The sequence below is a fragment of the Castor canadensis genome, chromosome 5 (genome assembly GCF_047511655.1).
Source record: "Castor canadensis chromosome 5, mCasCan1.hap1v2, whole genome shotgun sequence".
Lineage (NCBI taxonomy): Eukaryota > Metazoa > Chordata > Mammalia > Rodentia > Castoridae > Castor > Castor canadensis.
In genome coordinates this window covers 151,602,821-151,615,418 of record NC_133390.1, presented here as the reverse complement: position 1 = coordinate 151,615,418, position 12,598 = coordinate 151,602,821, and the positions used below count along the sequence as shown (strand labels likewise).

General features: G+C 41.5%; 1 protein-coding gene across 8 annotated transcripts in view; it reads right to left on the bottom strand.

Moving 5' to 3' along the window:
* Positions 1 to 12,598, bottom strand: part of Slc23a2 (solute carrier family 23 member 2) — a 105,186-nt gene that overhangs the window by 66,730 nt on the left and 25,858 nt on the right. For 2 of the 8 annotated variants that reach the window (XM_074074391.1, XM_074074390.1), the window contains exon 2: positions 10,550 to 10,688. The exons of 4 other annotated variants lie outside the window; for them this stretch is intronic. The gene's annotated coding sequence lies outside the window, so the exon portion shown is untranslated. Of the gene's footprint in view, positions 1 to 313; positions 442 to 10,549; positions 10,689 to 12,152; positions 12,265 to 12,598 lie in introns of those variants that run through there. 2 more of the 8 variants (XM_074074389.1, XM_020184032.2) reach the window with 2 other exon arrangements.

Here is a 12,598-nt window from a genome sequence, read left to right as displayed (position 1 = left end):
ATTCAGTTGTTAATATTTAAATAATGTCTGACAACATTGAAAAAGACTTTGGAGATTTTCTAGTAACCCAACTGAGTGAACTTGAACCATAGGCTCCTCTCTTTACCCACCTACACAGTTATATGCACATGCACAGATGCACACACCAGCAGGAAGAGTTTTATATGTATACATACACACACATACATACAGAAAACCAGACCCATGGTCACAGATGCACACACACACAGAATAGTCACATGCTCTTAGAAACAGACAGACCCGTTAGACACATCCCCCAAAGGAGCACTTCTGTGCCAAGAAATAGTCTTACCTTTAGATGAAACCTCACCCTGTTCACAGAAACAAGCGTCCTTGAATCAGACCTGCCAGGCCTGTGCGATGCCGTGACTGCCCTGGTGTGCAGCATAAGACACTTCCAGGTGCTGAAGCAATTTCAGCTTTTATAACCCACACAGGCTGACCAAAATTGTATAACCGCAGCACCTTGTCAGAAGTGCCATCAGTATTACACAACAGCCACCGCCTGGCTACAAATGGTTACTGCAGGCCTGTTACAGGCTCCACAGCCATCTGTGGCCAGTTTCTACATGACAGTCTGGATAGTCCATTGTAGAGTCCCAGCAAACCAGAACAAAGAAGGGAAATTCAAACCTACCTTTCCAAACCCTACAGTTCAGATGAGCAAGCCCACCAATGCTGCTAGCTGCTCAGTGAAAGAGAGATTAATTTTACTCCCTGGCAACTTCTCACTCCCCCAAACAGGAGCCCAAGAGCAATTATTCTCAAAGCTCAAAGAGATGTCAAGGTAGGAACCCTTCATCAAATGGTAACAAAGCCAAGAAATAAATGCAATATTGAAGGGCTGAGGGCTGGAGATAGGTTCTAGCTGCACAGCCCCTCTGAACAGTGTAAGTGGCCACAAAGACGCAAAAAAGGCAAACACACAGGCAATCTAATATCAGTAACAGGAGAAACACACCTGTAGTCAGTATGTCCTTCTTAGTCCCGACTCCAAGCCAGGGCCTGCCAGAAACCTGGGCAGGAGACACTCTCTGCCTCTCAGATATCCAAATACCCACTTCCCCCTTCCCTACTCCTATGCACTTCCCAAATCCGACAAGGACCATGAGGCTCAGATGATAGAGGTGAATCCTGAAGAGGGAGTCCCTGGGAAAAAGGCAGAAGAAGAACCAGGACAACTCCAGGAGGAAAGCAGCTAGAAGTGTTGCTTATTCGTGAAAATCTTGAGGAAGTGTCAGCGCTGGGAAAAGAGGAAGACGCCACATGGCTAAAGAAGCCATCTATCTAGAAACTGGAGGAAAGTGCAGGAGAATCACCACCATGTGCCCACATGACCAACCAACCCATCAGGCCAACACGGCCAGGAAACCAAGGACTGTGGGCAGATCTCCATGATGACTAAGTTTCAAACAGAAAAGAGGAGAAAAGCATAAAATCTTCTTATTGTTTTTTGGCCATACTGGGGTTTGAACTCAGGGCCTAGACCTCCAGCCATTCTATCCCTTTTTTGTGATTGGTTTTTCAAGATAGGGTCTCGTGAACTATTTGCCTGGGCTGGCTTCGAACTGTGATCCTCCTGATCTCTGCCTCCTGAGAAGCTAGGATTACAGGCATGAGCCACCGGTGCCTGGTTTTCTTACAGTATTTTAATAAAGGAACAGAATCAGCAATTATGTGAAGAAAATGAACCAACACCATCAGACAACAGGCTGGGGTGGGAAGAACTCACAGAATTAATTGAGAAACAATAAGGAGAAGTGAAACAGTATAAAAGTAAAACAGAGGTGGGGGACAAGCCTGAGAGACTTAGAAAATGAAAAGGTAACCATAACATGTACACTCAGCGCCTTTTTTATTTCACTAATCTTATTCATTTTATCCATCTGCCTCAGCCTCCAAGCTGAGAGTACAGGCCTGCACCACCAGGCTCAGTTACTCAGTGCTTCTTAACTGGACCAAAACAAAAGGAACAAAGGACAGTCACACTGTGTGACTCCATAATGTGTATGCCTACTATGTGTATGAACAGGCAAATCTACAAAAAGTACAGAAGCTGCCTGGGGCTGGGGTGAGAATAAGTAATGACTGCGGATGGGTTTAGGAGTTGTGTCATGAGAAAAATGTTCTAAAATAAGGTTGTGGTGATAGCGGTTGCACAGCTATGTGGATATACTGAAAGAATTGTTATCTTAAAATGGTGAATTTTTATGGTACATGAAAAACAGCCAGGTGTGGTGGCTTACGCCTATAATCCTGGCAGAGGCTAAAGCAGAAGGATCACAAGTTCCAGGCTAGTCTGTACCACCTAACAAGATGCTATCTCAAAAAAACAAACACAAAATTTTTAAACAAGAACAGGGCTGAGATAGACCTCAGTGGTAAAGTATGTGAGTCTAGCAGGCACAAGGCCCTAGGTTTGATCCCCAGCACCACAAAACAAAACAAGCAAAGGGAACAGACTTGAAGACTTAAAAGATACTGAAAAATAAGAACTGCTCTGAGGTTAAGAAAACTCTGAGTACAGAGATTACTAGGTCACACTAGGTTCATGCATAAGAAACTTATACTTGAATACATTCTGGTAAGATAATGTAGCACAGGATGAAAAAGTCATAGCCACACCCAGGGAAGAGCAAGTATTTGATTTACTTAAATCCAGTCATGTACAGCAGCAGACTGCATACACACTTCAGGCCACACCAGACAACAGAGGTGTAATAGGTGACACCACCTAGGTTTGTGTGGTATCCCCTATGATGAATGACCATATCACCTAAGGACATCTTAGAAAGTGTCCTCTTTAGTAAGTGTTGCATGACTATAATGACACTGTCCCAAAACCTAGCCCCACGATTTTCTGTGACAATACGAAATGCCAGAAAACAGTAAAGAATAAATATGAACCGAGGAAAAGGCTTTCACAAAGAATTTTATACCCAGGTAAGGTACCCTTCATGTGGAAAAGCCAAACAAGGCATTTTCAGATATTTACAGGCTCAGAAAAAAAAAGAAAGGGCAGGGGAAGCTTGAGGTCCCCTAAGTGGCAAGATCCAGAGAGGCCACTTATGTTCAAAGCTGCTAATGACATATGCTAAGACCATCAAGGTGAGGACCAATGAATTCTGTAAGTATACCTAGTTATAGAACTAAATGCATATGTCAAATTAGTCTCTAAACATACACTGCACAATATAAGAACAACAATAAAGCTGACCAAGGAAGACTGCGTTAGTAAAGACTGAAGGGGGAGGTCATCATGGTTGGGTTCATCCCCAAGGTTCATGTGCTGGAAGCTTGTTATCCAACACCACAGGGTTGAGGAGTAGAAACTTTGGCAGGTGGGGGCTGGTATAAGGTGATTGCATCATGGGGGCATCACTCTCAAGAAGTAATTAATGCTTGTCTCATATGAGTTGAGTTAGTTCTTCTATAGATCAGAGGTTGTTATAAAAAAAAAAAAAAAGTCACCCCACATGCTTGGCCAACTTTTGCACCTGCATGCAACAGGTCCCCTGTCCACTTCTTTGTCATGTTCTGATGCAGCCAGGAAGCCCTCATTTTGGTGTTGGCACAAGGCTCTTGAACTTCCAGAATTATGAGGTCAATAAATTACTTTTCTTTATTAAAGTACTCAGCCTCAGGTATCTTGTTACAGAAACATAAAACAGACTAATACAGGGAACAGGAAAACACCAAAAACCCTCTTTCAGGTAGGAATAAAAAATACCATAGGTCTATGGAAACTGGAGAAATACATTTTCTTTTTTTTTTTTTTTTTGTGGCACTGGGGTTTGAACTCAGAGCCTCACACTTGCGAGGCAGGTGCTCTTACTGTTTGAGCCACTCCACCAGTCTTTTTTTGTGAAGGGTTTTTTTCACGATCTCTGCCTCCTGAGTGGCTAGGATTACTGCCACCAGCACCAGGCATTTTTTCTATTTTTATTTTTGTATAAAAATAAATATGAGAAACTTCCTGAATTTGTGTGTCATCCTTGTGCAGAGACCTTGTTAATCTGAGAAATACAATTTTTTAAAATGTTTTTTCTCCCATACAAGTGAAGTGAGCAAGTTATTACAAACATGTGCCAAATGCTCCATAAAATACAGTAAGCAAAAGAAATTACTAGGAGCTAAAAATATTTTCTTATTCTTAAATAACTGGACTTTGTATTTCTGAATTTTCCCCTTGAAAATAAGTGTTATTCCTCTTACTGTGGTGACTGCCTGTAGTTCCAGCTGCTGGGAAGCTGAAAGAACTCCTTGTGGCCATAAGTTGGAGCAGGTAACCATTTCTTTCCACAACAATACCTCAATATAAAGAAACTAAGTAGACCAAGGTGACACAATTCCATCAATTTTGCTGAAGAAAATATGTGAGTTTAATGGATATTATCTTTTTAAAATCAATTCAATGATAAGGTGCTTCTACTTTCATTTACAATTGTGTTGGTTTCATGAGTAAATTCAAATACAAGTGTAACTGTCTAGAGGCTTCACTTGCAGGTAGATTTTGAAAATTGTGGCCAATGAGCCATTTAAAGGAGTGTGTGCTAATCGTTGACATTTCCCTTTTGGCCTCTTGTGGCAGGTTCTTCACATTTACCTGTTATGTTCTGGCTTCCTTTTCTCCAGAACAAGTGACATTCATTACATGAGTGCTATGTTATTTTACTTTTTGGCATTTATGTTCTTTCAACAGGACTTCTGTACATGTCCATCACAGTCTTAATAGTTTTCAAAAAGTAAAAAAATGTTAACTTTTTCATTAAAAAAGTTTTTCACTTAAATCACTATTAGAATTTGAAACAGAACAGACTAAAATACAAACTAAACCTATAAGTCAGTTAAATTCACATAATCTAGAAAAAAAAAAAAAAAAGAAAGAAATCTCTCAGGGACAGGCACTGGTGGCTCACACCTGTAGTCCTATCTACTCAGGAGGCAGAGATCAGGAGGACTGTGGTTCAAAGCCAGCCTAAGCAAATAGTTCATGAGACCCTATCTTGAAAAAACCTGTAACAAAAAGGGGCTGGTAGAGTGGCTCAAAACTGTAGAGCACCTGCCTAGCAAGCGTGAGGCCCTGAGTTCAAACCCCAGTACACACATTCAGAGAGCATGTCTATAATCCCAGCACTCAGGCGGCTGAAGCAGTAGCATCTTGCTGTTGGAGGGCAGCCTGGGTTACATGAGACAATGTCTCAAAAAAAAAAAATTGAAACTAAAAATATATAGTAATAAAATACCTGAAAGTAAAGCAAGGGGAAGAGGAAAATTAGCTAGAAAATAAGCAACAGAATTGATAAATTCAGATCAAGCAGGATCTTTACAAGCATCCCAAGATCAAGGCAGACAAGGACTATCCACACCCACAGGCATGGCTCTGGCCTTCCCAGGCAAAGTGTCCCCAAACGTCAGGGTACAGTAAGTCACTGTAAGTCTAGCACAATAGTGATATCAAACTTGACCTAGCCCAAAACACAGGGAGAAGCTAGTACATATTACAACTCACATCAATAGGCAGGAGGAAAACCTTGAGATCATCAAAGCCAAAATAGGCATTTAATAAAACTGAGTGTCAGGACTAGAGATGTAGCTCAGTGGTTAAGTGTCTGCTAGCATGCATGAGGCCCTGGGTTCAATCCCTGATACCACAAAAATAAAACAAAACAAAACTGAACTTCACTTATGGAATTAGACAGTCTTCTAGAAGAATCTCAACATCACACAAAAATCAATGAGATAGTTACCCTGAAAAAACCCTGAGGGGTGGGCACCCATGAAAGCCAGAAATGGAAAGGAGTCTGATGGTCCTTGTTACAAAAGACTGTTCTGGAAGTTCTAACCAATATACAGGAAGACAGACTTTGAAACTTCAATTAATGGAAAAAGGAAGGCAAAAGAATTATTTATAGGAAGTGGGTCTTGTCTATCCAGAAAATGAGTTAAAAAGAAAGAAAAGAAAAAAGAAAGCAACACTAGAATAAGATACTTCAAAAAGGCTGAAAGTAGACAGGTATGAATGGCACATTCCTATAATCCCAGCTACTGAGGAAGCTGAAGGTAGGAGTATGACAAGTTTGAGGCCAGCCTGAGCTGTCTAAAAATCAAAATATGCCTCTCCCATTATATCAGAAATCAAAATGAGCAGCTCAATTTTTTTTCTTTTTTGGTAGTACAAGGGATTGAACCCAGGGCCTCTACCATTAGAGTTATGCCCCCAGCCCTCTTTTTTTTGGGTGGCCTTGAACTCCAGATCCTCCTGCCTCCACCTCATAATAGCTGGGATAACAGGTGTGCTGCACCACACCTGCCTGAACTGCTCAATTCTTAGTACCTACATATGGTTAATGCACTCAAAACAGAAAACAAGCAAAACAACTAAAAGGCTAAGCTTGTATAAATGCAGGGGGGGAAAATCTAATTCTTGGCAGGTACTGGTGACTCACACCTGTAATCCTAGCTATTCAGGAGGCAGAGATCAGGAGGATCGCAGTTCAAAGCCAATCTGGGCAAACAGTATGCGAGACCCTATCTCAAAAAACTCTATCACAAAAAATTGGGCTGGTGGAGTGGCTCAAGGTGAAGGCCCTCAGGTCAAGCCCCAGAACCACACAAAAAAAAAAAAAAAAATTCTTCAGAAATAACTATGCATTTGAAAATACTAATTTTGCTAATGTAATCTGATTTCTGTTTTCTCTTTAAGAATAAACTCTAACTCAGGTGCTGGTGGCTCATGTCTATAACCTAGCTACTTGGGAGGCTAAAAGAAGGAAGACTGCAGTTCAAGGCCAGTAAGACCCCCATCTCCAAAATAACCACAGTAAAATGGACTAGAGAAGTGGCTCAAGCAGTAATGCACCTGCTTTGCAAGCAGGAAGCCCTGGGTTCAAACCCCAGTTTCATCAAAAACAAAAAAGAAAAAATTCTATAATGTTTAAAGAAAATCTTTCCAAAAAGCAAAAACTCTTCCACATTTAGTGATTATCCATTTTAACCTTGCAAACAAACAATATATATTGACATTTCAGTGCCCCTACTGTTGTTAAACTGAGAAAAACAAAGGAGATTTAGAATTATCAGTTGGACAAAAACTACTCTGACTCTGTAACAAAGTCTGGAAGGAAAGGGAAATCTATAAATACTAAGAGCAAATGCATTAACAACAGCACCCTCTAGTGTTATAACATTCAGTTGGCAGTGGAAAAAGCTAACAACATTTTCAGAGAACGTGTTTTTGAAATTTTCAAACATACAGAAAAGCAGACAAAATTAAAATAATTTTCACTTCACATTCAACTTATTTCTGATTACTGAATGATAACTCATAGAAATGTCAACATTTCATTAATAAGTGAGTTTCATTAATAATTCTCTCATTTAATTAGTGATTCTACTAATAAAACTTTTGATTTTTTAAGCTTGGCCCATGATAACTAAACATAAGGCAAGATTTCCCAGCCTCCCTTGCAGTTACATGTGGCCAGTTTGGGCCAATGGAACGTGAGTGGAAGTATGAAGCATGTTTTCTCCTTCTTGTTTGTGCCTCTCTCCCACTGGCTGCAGGAATCACCTGGTACCATCTTAAAGAATTAATACTTGGCCCAGGTCCTGGTGGCTCACACCTGTAATCCTAGCTACTGATGAGGCTGAGATCAGTAGGATCAAGGTTCAAGACCAGTCTGAATAAACAGTTCACAAGATCCTCCCCCATCTCCAAAATAATCAGAATAAAACAGGTATAAGGTGTAGCTCAAAGGTTGAGTGTTTGGCTTTGCAAGTACAAAGCCCTGACTTCAATCCCCATCCCTAGCTCTACCATTAAAAAAAAAAAAAAAGGACCAAATAGTCTAGGTATTAAGGAAATAGAGGCCCAATCATGTGAGAAAGAACTTGTTTCACATAAAGGCCCATTATCAAAACAAAGAAATCTGGGCTGGGAGTGTGGTGGGCTTGCCTTGCATGCCTGGGGCTCTGGGTTCAATCTCTGGCACTGCTAAAAGAAAAGAGCCGGGCACCGCTGACCCAGGCCTGTAATCTTAGCTACTCAAGAGAGAGATGAGAAGCGGTTCAAAGCCAACCTGGGCAAATAGCTCGTGAGACCCTATCTTGAAAATATCTGACACAAAAAGAATTGGTGGAGTGGCTCAAGCAGTAGAGCACCTACCTAGCAAGCATGAGGCCCTAAATTCAAACCCCAGTCCTGCCAAACAAAAAAAATTTTTTTTTTAGCCTTTTTTTCTCTTGTGGAGCTGGGGATCCAACCCAAGGCCTTGAGCATGCTAAGCAAGGCACAACTACTAAGCTACACCCGTAGCTACATAAGCATTTTATATTTAAGCTATAAAATAAAGAAATCTAGGTGGGCACGGTGGCTCACGCCTGTAATCCTAGCGACTTGGGAGGCAGAGATCAACAAGATTGTGGTTTGAGGCCAACCTGGGGGAAAAAAAAAGTTTGCAAGACACCATCTCAACAGCTGGTCATGTGCCTGTCATCCCAGTGACTGGGGAAGCACAAATAGGAGGGCATAGGACCAAGACAGCCTGGGCATAAAAACGAGACCCTATCTCAACAATAACCAGCACAAAAAGGCCTGTGGAGTGGCCCAAGTGGTGGAGGGCCTGCCTACCAGTACTACCAAAAGTAAAAAACAAATGTGACATTGGGGGTGGATGTTAAAAAAAAAAAAAAATGTTGAAAGAAAATCAGCATGCCTAGTTACCAAATTTCAAAAGGAAATAAATCATCACATATTTTAAGCCTGGTGGCATGGCAAGGGAAAGGGTGAAGTTATTTTCCCCCAGAAGGCCCAAATGGAAGGTTCACGATAAAGGCTAAGTGTCTGGCGAGATGAATAAATTCACTGTTCACCTTGACTATTAGATTTATTAAACTGGCTTCTTTGGAAGACACTTAAAGGCTGGCCACTCACCCGTAATCTGAAGGTGTGACTCGGAAGGCACTCTGACAAGCGTCTGCCAATTCCAGCAACAAGGTAAAACCCAAGTTCACTCAGCTCTCAAAGTTAAGTCACTATGAAGACAGCCTCGTTTGCACTCAAGACTCACAGTATCCTGGTGGGGAGTGGGCAGTAGGTGGGGAAACACCTGTGCAGCAGGAGTCTGGACTCACTCCCTGCAGACCACATGGGGTGGCATAATCACAGTGAAGTGGTTAACTGTAAAATAAGGGTGTCACCCTCCCTCTGTAGGTTTCACACTTATGTTTTTAGTAATGGGACAAGCATCTTCAAATTAAATCTTATTCAAAGCCTGGAAAGAGGGACAGAGAACCACACAAGTAGATGGATAGTGCTATTAAAATGAAGTTATATTTTTTCCAGAAACAAAACCAAAACAAGTCCAAATAGTAAATCAAAGATTCAATAATTTAATGATCTTACTAATTCTCAGCAAAACCCGCTTATCAATGTCTATAGACTCCAAATATGCTGTGCTATACTACATCTTTATATTATTTAATTACCTAACACAATGCTTTAATTTTGAATTAAAAGGAAAAGGATCTTTAAGACCAAGAAGGAAAAAAAAATTACTTTAAATAATTTTTAATAATCATCTTTTTTTATATTCCTTTTCTTTTTTGGCAGTACTGGGGTTTGAACTCAGGGCTTCAAGCTTGCTAGGCGGGCACTCAACTACTTGAGCCACTCTGCCAGTCCTTTTTTGAGCTTGCGTCTCTTGATCTATTTGCCCAGGGCTGGCATTGAACCACCATTCTCCTGATCTCTGCCTCCCAAGTAGCTAGGATTACAGGTGTGAGCCACTGGCTCCCGGCTTTAAATTCCATAAAGAAATTACATGACATAACAAAAAGAAAAACTGCTAACACCATACCAAGTGCTGGCCAGAACACAGAGTAACTGGGACTCTCACTCACTTCTAGTGTGTATAAAAAGGTAAACTACTCAGTCATTTCTCATCAAGTTAAGCAGACGTTTACCCTAACACCTAGCAACACCATTCCTGGGTATCCACGTAGTGAAATGAAAACTTATACTCAGACAAAAGCTATAACGGCCCAGACCAGGAAACAACATTCACCTTCAACCAGTGAATGAATCAACAAACTGTGGCACCTCCCAATTAAAAGAGGGTATCAATTCAGACCTACCAGATAAGGCCAGAATAGGAGTTTAATGACACCGAGTGTTGGCAAAGCTGTGGATAAACAGGAACTCTCCTCACTAGCTGCCAGAAATGTAAATTGATTCAAATAGCTGTGAGAACAATTTGGTTAACACAATAGGATGAAGAATGCTGTGCATTGCCACCCAGCAAGGCCATGTCTCAGCATGCCCTGCCCTAGAGAAGCGCTATCTCCCCCTCCAAGTGAGGACAGTCACTACACCCACTGTGCTGTTTCTAATAGTATACAACCAACACATCAATGGGAGAATCTCTAACAATGATACAGTTAAACACAGCGGAAGAAGGAGAGCAGCTAGTGAGCATACTCCAGCTACTTGGACCAAACAGCTTGAAAATGAGCGATGGCCACCTACCACAGTGAATAAGGTTGCAGAACGTACGCCATATGAGATCTTTCATCTGCGGTTTTAAATGTGCAGTCAGTCTTCCACGTGGCTTATGGATACAGAAACATGTATATATCCACAGAGCACATGGATTGCAAAGTTACCTCTGAGAAGAAAAGAAAGGGACAAAGATTAGATTAGTAAAGGCTACAAGAAGGTAGCTGAAATGTTTTATTTTAAGAAAACAAAGCCTGAAGCAAAACAACAACGTGTTTAGACATTACATCTGGTCCCTGGCATGAGCATTCATTGTCTTTTTTTTTCCAGTGCTGAGGATCAAACCCAGGGCTTCTGCCATGTTAGCTAAACACTCTACCAGAGCTATACCTCCAGGCTCCATCCTTTTATACATATTTTTACAAAATTTTCACAATTAAAAGTAAATTTAACTTTTAATTGGAGAATGTCGCTGAAGGAGACACAAATGCACAAAAACTTGTAAAAGCAGCTGCCTCCAGAGAAGGAACTAGGATTGCACAGGAAAACTAAGTCTGTGTAACTGTCTCATGCACTTTTGATTGCTGCCCCGTGTCTATCAATGCTCTGTGATTTTAATTATAAATGAATTTGATGCCTTCCTCATCTTCAATCTCATCTCCTCTGAGGGAGGGGGGAGAAATCCATGGAAATCCAGCTAAAGTATTCTTATTTGAGATAAGGAAAAACCACTGAGGACAGGATGGAAACAGCAGCCATAACTCCTATAAAGGAGCCCTAGCATCTCAGGGGTGATTTAACCTCCCCTCTGTCTTCCATGAAAACCTCCCACCTTCTATGAAAACACAATTATATCCCAAAAAACAGAGATCAGAAGTTCCCACTACTACAGACAATGGGAAGCATGTTATTTGCTGAGAAAACTTCCAGAATCTGTTCCAGCAGCACACAGACCCTCTCATGATTGCCTCACATCCTCTGTGGATAGACATATACAGTTATCATCAGTCAACACACCAGGAGACAGAGGGCAGGAAGCCGGGGGAGAACTTATCTGATGACTTATTTTCTTAATGAATTCACAAGTAGAGATCACAGTTGAAAGGAAGGAGGATGAGTAAGAAGTTGGATAGAAATGGCTATGTGGGGAAGGAAAAGGATATGACTGTGACCCCTCCCCCACAAAAATCAACATCCAGTTGAGCCAAAAACACGTAAATTTAATCAAGAAGTCACCTTGTTACCTGGCTTCTCTCCAGCTAAGCTCAACCAACAAACTGGGTACACAGGGCTAAGAGGTGCAGCTTAAGCAGCAGAGTACCTGCTTTGCAAGTGTGAAACCCTGAATTCAAAACTCCAATTCCACAAAAAACAAAACAAAACAAAAAAACCCAGACAAAATGTGCATATACACCCTTGCTTGTGCACACATAAGTAAATGATAGGACTAAACCCCCGGAGGACTTGACAATTAGAGGCAGGTAGGATGCCGGCAAGATGGCAGTACACAACTGGTAAAGAGGGCAAAAAAGCCAGAGACACGTAAGGAAGGTCAGCAGGACAGGACCACTGAGAACTATGTAGCCCAGGAAGCATGCAGACAGGAGACTGTCTAAGCTCAAGATCCCCTCACCTAAGACATGAGCAGGCCCGGGAGAGCTATGTGCTGGAGGTGAGGCTCCCAGCAAAAGGTGAAGGGATTGCAGGGTCCAGAAGCCGGATGAGCCTACAATTCAGTGATGAGGCTAGAAGACAGTAGAAATTAAAATGGTAAGGCCAGCACAGACATTCAAGGAGCATAAGGAATGACCAGGAAAGAGAAAGCATTAAAAATAAATAAATTTTAAAAAATAAAGGGAGGGTCCCAGAGGCGACTGATGTGGTCTACCAGGCTGGAGGACTCATTCTGCTATTCTCTCTACCTGGAAATGCTGCAACCCCTGCCCCTGGAGGATTCCTCATCAGATTTCAGATCTCTGTTTAGTATCAATTCCTCAGCAAATTCTTCCAGACTCCTCAAAGCCTAAATCGCTCACTCCACTCTTTTGCTGTTCCCCCAAAGCAATGCTTGCAACTTAT